This window comes from Oryx dammah, unplaced genomic scaffold (genome assembly GCF_014754425.2).
Source record: "Oryx dammah isolate SB20612 unplaced genomic scaffold, SCBI_Odam_1.1 HiC_scaffold_13, whole genome shotgun sequence".
NCBI lineage: Eukaryota > Metazoa > Chordata > Mammalia > Artiodactyla > Bovidae > Oryx > Oryx dammah.
Genome location: NW_024070197.1, coordinates 24459543 through 24471707, shown reverse-complemented (window position 1 = coordinate 24471707; position 12165 = coordinate 24459543). Strand labels below are relative to the sequence as shown.

The 12165-nt window shown below is 50.2% G+C and overlaps 1 long non-coding RNA gene across 2 annotated transcripts; it reads right to left on the bottom strand.

Annotated features, from left to right (window-relative positions):
- Window positions 1-2953: 2953 nt before the first annotated feature.
- Window positions 2954-11454, bottom strand: LOC120872652. 2 transcript variants are annotated; one of them, XR_005723302.1, is made up of 3 exons: window positions 11352-11454; window positions 7353-7443; window positions 2954-3316 (listed from the first exon to the last, which is right to left on the bottom strand). It is a non-coding gene; the product is annotated as an uncharacterized LOC120872652 (long non-coding RNA). The 2 variants fall into 2 exon arrangements; XR_005723301.1 differs by lacking the exon at window positions 2954-3316 and adding an exon at window positions 4680-4765.
- Between the last annotated feature and the right edge of the window lie 711 nt (window positions 11455-12165).

Genomic DNA, 12165 nt, shown 5'->3' with positions numbered 1-12165 from the left:
TTATACCTTGGACATTGTTAGAAGACTATTTTTATCCCTGCTGTAATCATCTAATTTGCTGATTACAGGTCTCAAATTGCCACAGAGAACTCAATTTTTGAAAGAATTGTCCTGTTTGATCAAATATGTTATTCAAGCAATGCAGTCATTTGTTCCACAAGGTTACCTGCCAGGCAGAGCTAACCAGAAGTAATAGCATTAGAAGCCTATACTTAAAATCAAGCATTAGCTAATCTGCCTGTGACAATAGAGTCTTAAATATAATTTGTGGCAGATACTGTAGTTCCTGCAATGACAGACAATTGCATTTTGTATTCAGTGAGCATAGATTTTTCCTACCTCATCCCAATTTCAAATTTAACTTCAGAAGACTCTAATGTGCTCAGTTTCACAAGCTAACAGGTACTATTTCCCAAGAGCCTCAGACAAGAGGGCAGTGCTGTCCTTTATTCAATAAACACTCTCTCTGCCCCCTCAAATAATTATCCTGATCAATGCCAATTCCAAAAATTTGTGTGGCATCTGAGTGTCTAATGCTGGCTTCCCTGGCATGATACAGTGAGCCGGTCTCCCATGGGAGCCCCTCCTGTGTGCTAGGCTGTACTAGCTCTGGAGAGGAAAGCAATGGGAAGAGTCCAAGAGCTCAGGAGAGCCTGGGAGACGAAAGAACAGCTGGAATCCGGAGGGCAGCTGTATGAAACGCAAGCATGGAGTGGAAGCTGCGCTTGTGCTCGGGAGGGAGGCTGTTGAGTCCTTCCAAGCAGCCCTGGAAAAGTGGGGTGGAAGGAGACAAAGGCAGATGAGGTGACAGAGGCTACATCACAAAGGGCTTTTGCACATTAAGCTTGAGACGGGGCTGATACCCCTGGCAGAAGAGCTCGTGTGAGAGAAGGGGAGTGAGGGCTCAGAGCAATGTGTGGACACAGGTTGAGGAAACAAGCCGTCATGCTTCTCTACCACAGGAAAGTAACTGTGCAGGAAGGCGATGGGGCATCAAGGAAAGGAGCTTCCAGCTGGCCCTGCGTGGGGACTGCCCTGCAGCACTCCCAGAAAACAGTGATTTTGGCCTGTGCACCTCTGCAAACTCAGCCAGCTGAAACCTCATCTCCTGCAGTAAGAAGGACCTTTTCTGAACCCACACTGATGTCACTTCTTCATTGCGCTCTGAAGGCAGTTACCTGGAGCTGGGACCTTTCTCTGCCATTTCACAATGTGGTTTTGGGGACCATGCTTAAGTTCTCCAAGCCTAGTAATCCTCAGATGTGAAATGGGGATGATAATAAGTCTTTGTGCCATAAGGGATGTTAAATTGGAGAATGCATAAAAAATCTTAGCCTAGCATCTAGCACATTAAAAAGAAACAGTAATAGATGGTTGCTCTTGCTATTATTGCTGCTGGTGGTGGTGGTAATACAAAGGTAGGCAGTCAGACTGAGGCCTGAGCCAGGAGTAGCCCTGAAGTGGGGACTCCAAGAACACGTGGCACTTGCTCTGAGGTGCTCTTAGCATCCATAGGCTCCTCCCTGCAAGCCTGCTCTCTGGTCCTCCCCAGGCTTCAGCTCCATCTCACTCCTGCCCGTCCTGGGAAGCCTCCTGGAAAGTATCATGTACACCTGCTGTCCCTCCTCCTTCAAGCTTCTCCAGTGGGGCTTCTGCCCCACTCGCCACACACTACCCTGCCAAGGCCACCTAAGATGGCCACGTGGCAAAGTTAATGGCCATGTGGTACCCTTTAGCCTTCATCTCATGGGGCATCTTTGCCACACTTAGCATGGTTGACCCCACCTTCCTTCCAGAAAGCTTTTGCCTTCCTTTCAGTTCTCGCACAGCTGGCCCCCTGGTAATACCCTCCCTAATCCCACAGTGTTTCTTTCCTCCACAAAGGAAACCACCACCCTGAAGTCCAGGTGGATGATTTCCACACATATATTTAGAATTCTATCATTTATATCTGGATTCATAAGCAATAGATTTACAGAAACACTGCTTTGGTTGTTTTTAAAATTCACCTAAGTGTAATAGAACTTCACACATCAGGACTTTCCTGCTGGTCAGTGGTTAAGAATCTGCCTTCCAACACAAGGGATGTGGGTTCGATCCATGGTCTGGGAAGATTCCATCTGCCTGGGAGCAACTAACCCTTTGGGCCACAACTACTGAGCCCATGCTCTAGAGTCTATGAGCCACAACTAGAGATAGACCCCGCATACCACAATGAAGAGCTTTGTGCAGCCAAAACAAAAAACAAACAAAAAACCCCTTACACGTCATAATACCACTTGCTATCTTTTTCAACATTATTTTCAACATTTATCCACGTTGATACCTGTAGGATAGGGTTTACTCATTTTCAACTGTGATAAGAGTTTTCTCTTCAGTGAGTATGCCACAATGTATACCTTCTACATGTATACGTGTAGGTTTCCAATTTTTTTCACCATCACAGACAGTGCTGCCGTCCACATCTTGTGCACACGTGTGCCATGTATATTAATTCCCTAGGGCACATTCCTAGATGGGGAATTGCCATGTCAAAGGGCATGTGCTGTTGCAACTTGCTATATGTGATCAGTTACTTCCCCCAAGTTGTGCCAATTTATTCTCCCAGGTGAGGAGTGTGAGAGTTCCTGCCTTCCCATATCTGCTCCAGCTTTTTGGTAATGTCATCTTCTCTTCCCAGTAAAATTGCTATTATTTAACTTTATCGGTTTTCCTATCATTACAAATAGTGCAGCATATTTGTTATACTGTTAGAATACTACAAACACATACAACATCAAAAGTGAAAACTCCCCAGAAATGCCATTCTGTTTTGGGGTTAACAAAGTATACATTGCTCCAGAGTTTTTTCTGTTCATACAACTAACATATGAATAAATGAAAATATTTGCTGTTTCCTTCAACCGTATCATCTCTAAGTAGTTTAAAATGCACATAAAAACTTGCTCTTTTGTTTTTATTTTTCAGTGGTGGCTTGCCACTTTATTTCATTGCTTAGCACATAATTTCATGGTCTGGCACAGTAAATATTTTCTCTATGTGTACATGGATTGATCCTTACATGTATAATCACTTTCATTAAGTTTCTTCTCTTCCATGCTCAGGAGAATATATGCTACCAACGTTAAGACTGAAAAGCTAAACATCAACGGGAAAGAGTCAGGCCTCTGTTACAGTCCTCTAAGCAAAGGAGCCACATAGTTTCTGGGAGGGTTGCAAGAGTGGGATGACAAGCAAGGGCCCAGGTTCCAGTGCATCATCAGACAGACATCATCCATTCTCCAGGACTGTGGTGAAGCAGCCTAGCAGTGCCTTCCTTAATAGGAAAAAAAAAAAAGTGCAAAGTTAACATATCCTAACAGTCACAGCCTAGGTCATCCAGAAGGTTCTCTGTGTCTCCCTTGCTAAGCACCTAACCGAGCTATCTCATGTTAAGAGATGAGCAATGAACATTCGATCTGTGTGAGATAATGACTTGGTCTGAAGTGAGTCCCTTGGAGTTCTGCGTATTCCATCCCAGAGGCTGTCCCTGCAGCGCACAGGACGGGTCTAGAGGTGCCACCTCAGGGCTGTATGTCCTGTGCCAGTGTGCCGGGTTTGTTGTGTCTGGGCTGCAAAAGGGGTTTGAAAACATTTGAGCCAACATTTAAAACTTGAGAGAGTTCACATACAGACATGGCTCCCAGATCTGGGCAGCACCATCAGTCTGCAGAGAACCAGCGTTCCCGCTACACTTCCTGCTGCCTCACAGGACCCGGTGCTTTGATTTTCACTTAGGCGACCCATGACTCTATCAAAAGTGAGAAAACTGTATAGATCAAGAAAGTGGAATGTCTCAAGAAAAGTGGCAGAGAGGGCAAATTTCTCTCTGAAGCACGGAATATTTGAACGTTTAATTTTCAGGACAAAATGTCTTGGTGTCCAAAGGTATGTTCTTTATCTGCCTGGCTCCCACAGAAAAGTTTCAGACTTCTGGATTTTACAGGAGAATCTCAGCTGGCCATCACTCAAAGGCAAATAGGGTTTTAGCTCATCATTTGCCTGCCTTGGGCCTCTGGTTCCTCACCCACCCAGTGGGCAGTGTGGCCACAGCACGTGCCTCTGAGGGGTTGCTTTGCTTTCTGTTTCTCTTCAGACTCTAGTCTTCCAGGTGGTGATAAAAGATGGGTTTAGGGCATTCTCAGGTTCGCAATCACACTTTAGGGAGCCACCCCCTACTTCCTGTCATGCAAAGGAGTTTCGTTTCTCTAGATGTCAGGAAGGCAACAGCATGTGGCAGACCTCAGACTGGCAAGCAGGTGGGGGGAAGCCTCCTGGGGGCTGAGAGCTGCCTCACCTCCTCCTGGGCCTCCAGGTTTCCTGGTGACCCTCAGGGTGACCTTTGACCTTCAGCCCAGCTAGGGCACATCAAGGCCAGAGTTTGGGCAGGTGTGATTCCAGGGCTGCTGCCAGAAAACTGACTTCTACTCAAAGGCTGATGCCTGAAAAGTTCTTGGTCCTGCCAGGTGGCCTGAACATGGTCTTGAGTGGGAGGGACCTTGGGCCTCCCTTAGAAGCCTCGACCTTAGGGTGGGCTTTGTTCTTCCCTGAATGGAATTCTGCCCTGTGCTACTGGAAAACGCTCTAAATCTGCCCCTGTGATGGAGAAAACTGAGGCTTGAGAAGACAAATTACCATGGAAAAAGATGAGTTTCCAGATCTCAGGAGTGATTTTCTGCACTATTCATTTTAGCAGTGTCCAGGGCAGTGGAAAGAGAGGGCTTGTCTGTGGACGAGATAGATGCACAAGCCAATAAAGAATTTATGGGAAGTACAAAAGGCTGTCTGGATGGGTTTTATTAATTATATTTCTTTTATCCTCACAACAATGGCATGTCAGTAATCTACACTGAATGTGCTCAATTGATGCTAATGATTTCATCCTTTTGTTTCTGTTAAAAAAAAACAGAAAAGGTCTGTCTGCCCAGTTAGTCAGGCCCAGCATGAGCCTGGAGCCCAGCAAGGCCCTGGAAGCCCTCCTCTGGGCCCCTCCCCCATCATCTGCGCACCCTGGTTCTCCCTGGCAATGCCAACAGCAGTCCTGCCTGGCGATGGTCCTTTGCTGTGTCCCCAACCAGGCCCTGCCCCCATCCTCCTCCACCCCGCTTCTCCATAACTCCATGTACAGGTATTCTTATATAGGTAATGAATCCTCTGGGTGGAGTGACAGGCAGGGAGGGTGTGTGTGTGTGTATGTGTGCACATGCATAGCAATATTTTGTTGTTCAGTCGCTCAGTTGTGTCTCACTCTTTGCAACCCCAAAGACTGCGACATGTCGGGCTTCCCTGTCCTTCACCATCTCTCAGAGCTTGCTTAAACTCATGTCCCTTGAGTCATTGATGCCATCTAACCATTTTGTCCTCTGTTGTCCCCTTCTCCTTCTGCCTTCAACCTTTCCCAGCATCAGGGTCTTTTCCAATGAGTCAGCTCTTCGCATCAGGTAGCTAAAGTATTGGAGTTTCAGCATCAGCATCAGTCCTTCCAATGAATATTCAGGACTGACTTCCTTAAGAATGGACTGGTTGGATCTCCTTGCAGTCCAAGGGACTCTCAAGAGTCTTCTCCCAACACTACAGTTCAAAAGCATCAATTGTTCGGTGCTCAGCCTTCTTTATGGTCCAACTCTCACATCCATACATGACCACTGGAAAAACCATAGTTTTGACTAGATGGATTTTGTCAACAAAGTAATGTCTCTGCTTTTTAATATGTTGCCTAGGTTGGTCATAGCTTTTCTTCCAAGGAGCAAGTGTCTTTTAATTTTGTGGCTGCAGTCACGATCTGCAGTGATTTTGGAGCCCAGGAAAATAAAGTCTGTCACTGTTTCTCCATCTATTTGCCATGAAGTGATGGGACCAGATACCATGACCTTTGTTTTTTGAATGTTGAGTTTTAAACCAGCTTTTTCACTCTCCTCTTTCACCTTCATCAAGAGGCTCTTTAGCTCCTCTTCACTTTCTGCCATAAGGGTGGTGTCATCTGCATATCTAAGGTTATTGGTATTTCTCCCAGCAATCTTGATTCCAGCTCCTGCTTCATTCAGCCTGGCATTTTGCATGATGTCTTCTGCATATAAATTAAATAAGCAGGGTGACAATATACAGTCTTGACATACTCCTTTTCCAATTTGGAACCAGTCCGTTGTTCCATGTCCAGTTCTTACTGTTGCTTCTTGACCTCTGTACAGATTTCTCAGGAGGTAGGTAAGGTGGTCTGATATTCCCATCTCTTTAAGAATGTTCCACAGTTTGTTATGATCCACACATTCAAAGGCTTTAGCATAGTCAGTAAAGCAGATGTTTTTCTGGAATTCTCTTGCTTTATTTGGTATACCTTAAATCACATCCCTCATCTAAGAGTTCTTTTTGAAGAAAGAAGAAGGGAGGTTGAGTTGCTTTCCTCCCACAGTCCCTATCTCTTATTACTAAATTTTGTTGTTTTAGCATAAGTTAGAAAGGGTATATGTGCCGGGGGCATGGCAGTGATTGAAGTTGTCATGAATCATTTATTTGCCCATGTCTGCTGTCATTCCAAACCCAGGAGGAGTTGTCAGCAATGGCCTCGAAGAGTTTCCAAACTCCAGTGTGATAAACCTCAGTGTCTTTTTCTCCTTCTTCTTCTTATGCTACCCTTTAATGTGCTGCTGCACCTCTGGCCCAGGAGAGAAGCCCAAGGAAAGCGTGTAGGTGATAAGCAACGTTTCCTGTTACAAATGAATGAGGCAAATGTGCACGCCTGACACCTCTGCCATTATCTGAACACCAGCTTCATTAGCCCGGGATGCATCGGGTGGTGTACAAGCTGCAGAGCCCTGTACCAGACCCTCACCTGGAACACCCCTCAGAGGGCTTTCAGGTTTGGATGGCTCTCCTGCACATTTCACATTGGCATGTGCCCTCATCCCCATGCCAGGTAGCCCTGGTTTGTGGGACCCTAGAAGGGATCCCAATGTGGTCATATCCACCTGTAGCTCAGGCAGGGCAGTTGTGGAATTTCTAAGCAGGAGGCTTAAGAGTGCCCTGCAGCTGAAGGTAGGGGCTGTGGTACATCCTGCAACTTAGTGTTTATTGAGGTTGTTTGGGAGGAACTGATGGTGATGATGGAGAGGGTCAGAGCTGCTTTGGCTCCCACTCTCCAGCACTGCCAACCTCCTTCCTGCTGTACCCGCCTTTCTACCCTCCAGGCCCTCTCTTCCCAGGCAGTGGGGGCCAATCTGCATAGCTGGTGACCCAGGCTGGCACCCTTGGTGGAGCCCACGCTGAGAGAAGACCAGTGCTGAGAGGTTGCTGGAGGGCCCCATGTGCTCACTTACCCCAAGCAGCTGCTGGCCTCTGGCACACTCTGCTGCTATAAAAATATCAGCACTCCGCCCCAGCTCCTGGAGAAAGTCTCAGCGTGACAGCCTGCAAAGTAATCCTACATTTGAATTTCATCTACAAATCCTGGTTTCCTCCAGACAAGCTCAAACCTGCACAGATGGCCCCTCACACCAAAAAGTAAAAATAACAAAAGCTTGCAATTCTAGGCCTCCCTTTTTCTCTGGGCAGATGTGCTGCTGCACATTTCAGGAGATGCACAGCCTGCTTATGGGCAGCAAGCCCTCACCTCTTGAACAATTCTACTCACCCCTTCTGGTGTGCTGGTGGGGAGCAGTCATGGCCTATCAGGGTGTTTCTGTGGTGCCTGGGCCTTTGGAGTTGGGCAGGGAGATCCAAGGTGGGGAGGAAGAGTGAAAACTCATTCCTCACTCAGCTATCCAAGACTGGCCACATGGCCATACATGAGATAGTGCAGGGAAATTGTTGAGGGTTTTGAGTGAAAGTCGCTCAGTTGTGTCTGACTCTTTGCAATCCCATGGACTCTTTCAACCCCATGGACTGTATATGGCCATGGAATTTTCCAGGCCAGAATACTGGAGTAGGTAGCCATTCCCTTCTCCAGGGGATCTTCACAACCCAGGGATAGAACTCAGGTCTCCCACATTGCAGGCAGATTCTTTACCAGTTGAGCCACCAGGGAGGGTTTTGAGGTAGTCAGTAAAAGTGGGGGCATGAGGCTGCCATGCATGTCAAGGGCAGGTGTCAGGGTGGGAGAGAGGAAGCCCTGGGGGTTCCTGATTTTCTGAAATCCCTACCTTCAAATCCCAGCAGGCCACAGGAATTACAATTCCCATTAATTCTCTCCACCAGTATTTGCCAAGAGCATCTATGCTGGGCCCTGAAGATACAGTTATAGACAAGACAGACCTAGAGGGCACAAGCCTAGCAAACACAGAGTTGAGGTCACCTGTGGGCTGGGTGGCCGCAGACCCACTGGTCAGGAAGGCCATAGGAGGAGGCCAGAGCAGGGGGTCTAGAGAGAGCCAGAGGACGTAGAAGCCCCTGCTAGAGACACCAGGACAGACACTTCTAGGCTGGGTCCACCTCTGATGAGCCATGTGACCCTGAGTACCCAAGGCTCACATTTCTTTCTCATCTAGAAATGGTGGCTGTGGTCTTGGCTCCAGTGGAGGGTCATATGACAGAAAGACAGTCAGTGGCAAGTGAAACACAATTCAAACAGCCAGGAGAAAAAAAGACATTCTTGGATACAGACCTCTGGATAGCCCAGGGACGTATTTAGCCTCAGGCATGGCATGGCTGGATCTGGGTGTTTGCATGCTGTCCTCTGGAATCTAATGCCCTTGCTCAGCTTAGCTTTGTTCTATGCCGATCTCTTCCATGTGATATCCGCCAGTATCTCCAAGCTGATATTTCTACCAGCAAGCCCTTCCTCAATCTCCAGCCAAAGTCCTGGGGATGATTCTCATGGGTCCAGTGAGTTACATGCCTATCTCTTCTCTAATCACTGTGGCCAGGAGGATGTAGTGCTCTGATTAGCCAGGCAGGAGCCAGCCAGGATGGAATTAGTGCCTTGTGAACTACCTGGTCTCACAGACAGGGTGAAAGGATGCTAGAGTGGAGAAAATGGCAGCAAACGCGGAAACCAATAAAACTCTCCCAAACAATGGTTGCCAGCCAAGACGTGAGCGTGCTCTGAGATAGCCGCAAAAATCCTGCTTCCAACAATGTTCATCTTACTGTAGGTGTGTGGCCACCGTTATTCAACCCTTCAGCACCCTTGACTCCACAGTGCTGGTCTCTGTGCCAGGTCCAAGATGCAGGGAAGGTTCTAGACACCCCTGTGGGAAAGCCTGCCCCACACCTGGTCTCAGGGTAGGAGCAGCCTAACACTGAAGTCTGCTTCACCCTCAAGCCCCGCAATTTTCCTCTCTGGTGTCTGCTAGGTTTCCCTGGTTTTACTTCCATCTTCCTCTTCCCTAGACCAGCACCCAAGATCCCCAATCTGGCCTGGAGGAAAAAAGACAGAGATCATGAGGGTCCTCGCTAGCCAAAGCACCTAGCCTGTGCCTCTCACGTACAAAGCGTTTGTTTGCCACCCAGAAGACCACTCCGCATAGACTTGCCCTCCTTAGTAGAATAAAGGTATGAATCCAACACTCCACTACAGTTCAGGGAGGCACTATCAAAACAGGGGCAGCCAAACATGTGTGGCCCTTGGTCCTAGGATGGGGGTGGGGAAAAGGAAGTAGCATTGTCAGAGACAGACAAGCTGACGCTGGTTAGTAGGTAAGTGAGCTGGGAGGGGGCAAATAGAAGGCTTCAGTTTCTGGGCCACCACACAGGCTTGTGTGACTGCCCTGACATGTCTCAGGGACTGCATCAGGGCAAGGGGCTGTTCACTGGTGCATTCACAGTACCTTCCATAAAAAATATCTTTAGAGAAGAACTGACCTCAAGGGTTGGGTTTCGATTAAGACAGCAAGAAAGTCAAGTTCTTAGTCCTGGCCTGAATGCTCCCAACAGTGTGCACGGCACTGTTGTTAAGGCTCTGGTTTAGTCATTTAATTCTCCCACAACCCCGTTTCAGACAAAAGGGTACAGATAGAGGGAGATTCAGCAACTTGTCCAAGGTCATGGGGTTGGGCAGGGGGCACGACAGACGCTGGTTTCAGGGTCCGTGGCTGCACTTCATGAAAAGCCGGGGCCTGGTTATTCCATTAACCAGTTTACATGAACCCCAAAACCAAACCGAAGGTTGGGGCCCAAGTATTTGCTTTCTGGTACCTTGGGCCCTATGGTGGCTCCTACGGTGCTCCGGCTGCATGGCCCTGGGAATAGCGCTTGTGACCCCCCTGGAGCCGGGCAGCTCAGTTTCTGTGCCCAGGACACTCTCTTTAAAGAAACCTGCGCACTCTGCCCGCCCCTCCCAGGCCACCCCGGCCCCCTGGCGGCCACCGACTCTGGAGCTGTGCTCCAGGTCACGCGGCGCGGACGGAGGAGGAGGAAGAGAGGAGGAAGCGGAGGAGGAAGAGGAGGAGAAAGGAGGGAGGAGGGCCTGAGGGGAAGTCGGCTCTGGGAAGGAGCGCTGACTGCTCCCGAGTGCCCAGCGTGCCGCTGCAGGGGGCGCTGACGACCCCCGGCTCAGGCAAGAGAAGGGTGGGCCAGAAGGAGGGCCAGAGGTCTCCGTCAGCTCCATCCCCTCAACTCCGACACCCTGGCGGAAGCTATCGTGACGATTCGTTGAGCGCCGCCTCTGAGCCTCCTCTGGAGGCGGGCACCACTGCTACCTCAATGTACAAACTGGGAATCTTAGGCTTCACGGAGTGCCCTAGACCAGTCCCAGCCCCAGCCCCAAGGGGCGGCAGCAGGACTCCAGGAGCAGGATCTCGGCCCCTGCACAAAAGAGCCAGGGTGCCTGCATCGGGATCTTGGATGCATCACTTTCTGGCCACATGGCTTTGGAAAAGATTCTTAGCCCCCGAGGGCTCCGCTTTCCTGATCTGGGAAATGGGATAGTGAGGTTAGGCACTATCTAAAGGTTTATTACCGTCCTTTAGACCAGGGCCTGACACTGCTGAGCCGACCTCAGTGCGTGCCATTGCTAGCAGAGGTTTAGCTGAATGGAAGGAACTGAGCCTCAGAGGGGCGCACGCGGGCTTGGGCCTGGCTTCTGCCTCCCAGCCTACCGGCCGCGCGCCGCAGCAGCCTGCCCGACTCCCTTAGCAAGCAGCTAGCTGACACCACCTTCAGGGCTCAGGCTGAGCTCCACGTGCGGCGTGTTTACCCACGTGATGCCGACCCACCCACCGTGCCCGGGCCCCGCCCCCGCTCCCGCCCCCGCTCCCGCCCCTCTGAGGCTACCGGCTCGCGGCTGAAAGCTGTTGGCTACGGCTGCTGCGCGCTGGAGACACCGAGCGCGACCTCACGCCGCCCCGATGCCTGCCCAGGAGACTAAGCAGGCTGCTCACTCTTTAGGCACGCCGGACGCGGGCGCTGCGCTGGATCCGCACCGAAACGGAATGAGCCATGGGTCCAGTCCAGCTCAGAGACTAAGGAGTGCGCCCCAAGGAAGGGGCGGGACCGAAGCTACTGGGGGCGGGCCCATGGGCGAGGGCTCTTCAGAGTGCGCCCTGCGGAAGGGGCGGGTCCGGGGCGGGTCGGGGCAGGCCCGCGGGCGGGGCCCTTCCTGCGCACGCGCTCCTTCAGGTCGGGCCCGGGGGCGTGGCTGTTCCGGGGGGCGTGGCGGGCCTTGTCAGTGCTCGGGGCTCTAGCGCTGGTCGCAGTTGGCTAGATCCTTCCAGGAAAGGTGGAACTCGTTGAAGCTCGGTCATTAGCGGAAGTGTACATTCAGGCCCAGATTCCTCTACAATCTCAGTAGAGCCACTCCCGGCTCCTTGGTTTTGTCCCCTTGACTTCCTCACCCGGCCTTCCTCCTGTCTCCTTGTCCTCTGCCGCTCCACAGTTGATGTTGCACAGGTCTCCGGCCTCAGAACCGCAGGCTTCTAGGCTGACTCTGGGAGACTTGGTCCACTCTCTGGTTTAACTTCCACTTCTGTGCGGGGAGTCCGATAGTTCTACCAGTAGTTAGCACACACGTGCTAGGCACTTTTATAAGTGCTTTGTGACTTATTCACCGATAACCGCTTGGACGCGTTACCTCTAAATCTGTCTCACATCCGAGACCACTGCCTTCAGCTCCATATCCTTCCATCCAGGTGCCCACTCGACCCCTCACTGGATGTTCCACCAGCCTCTCAGAATAAACACATCCGAAGTGGAACC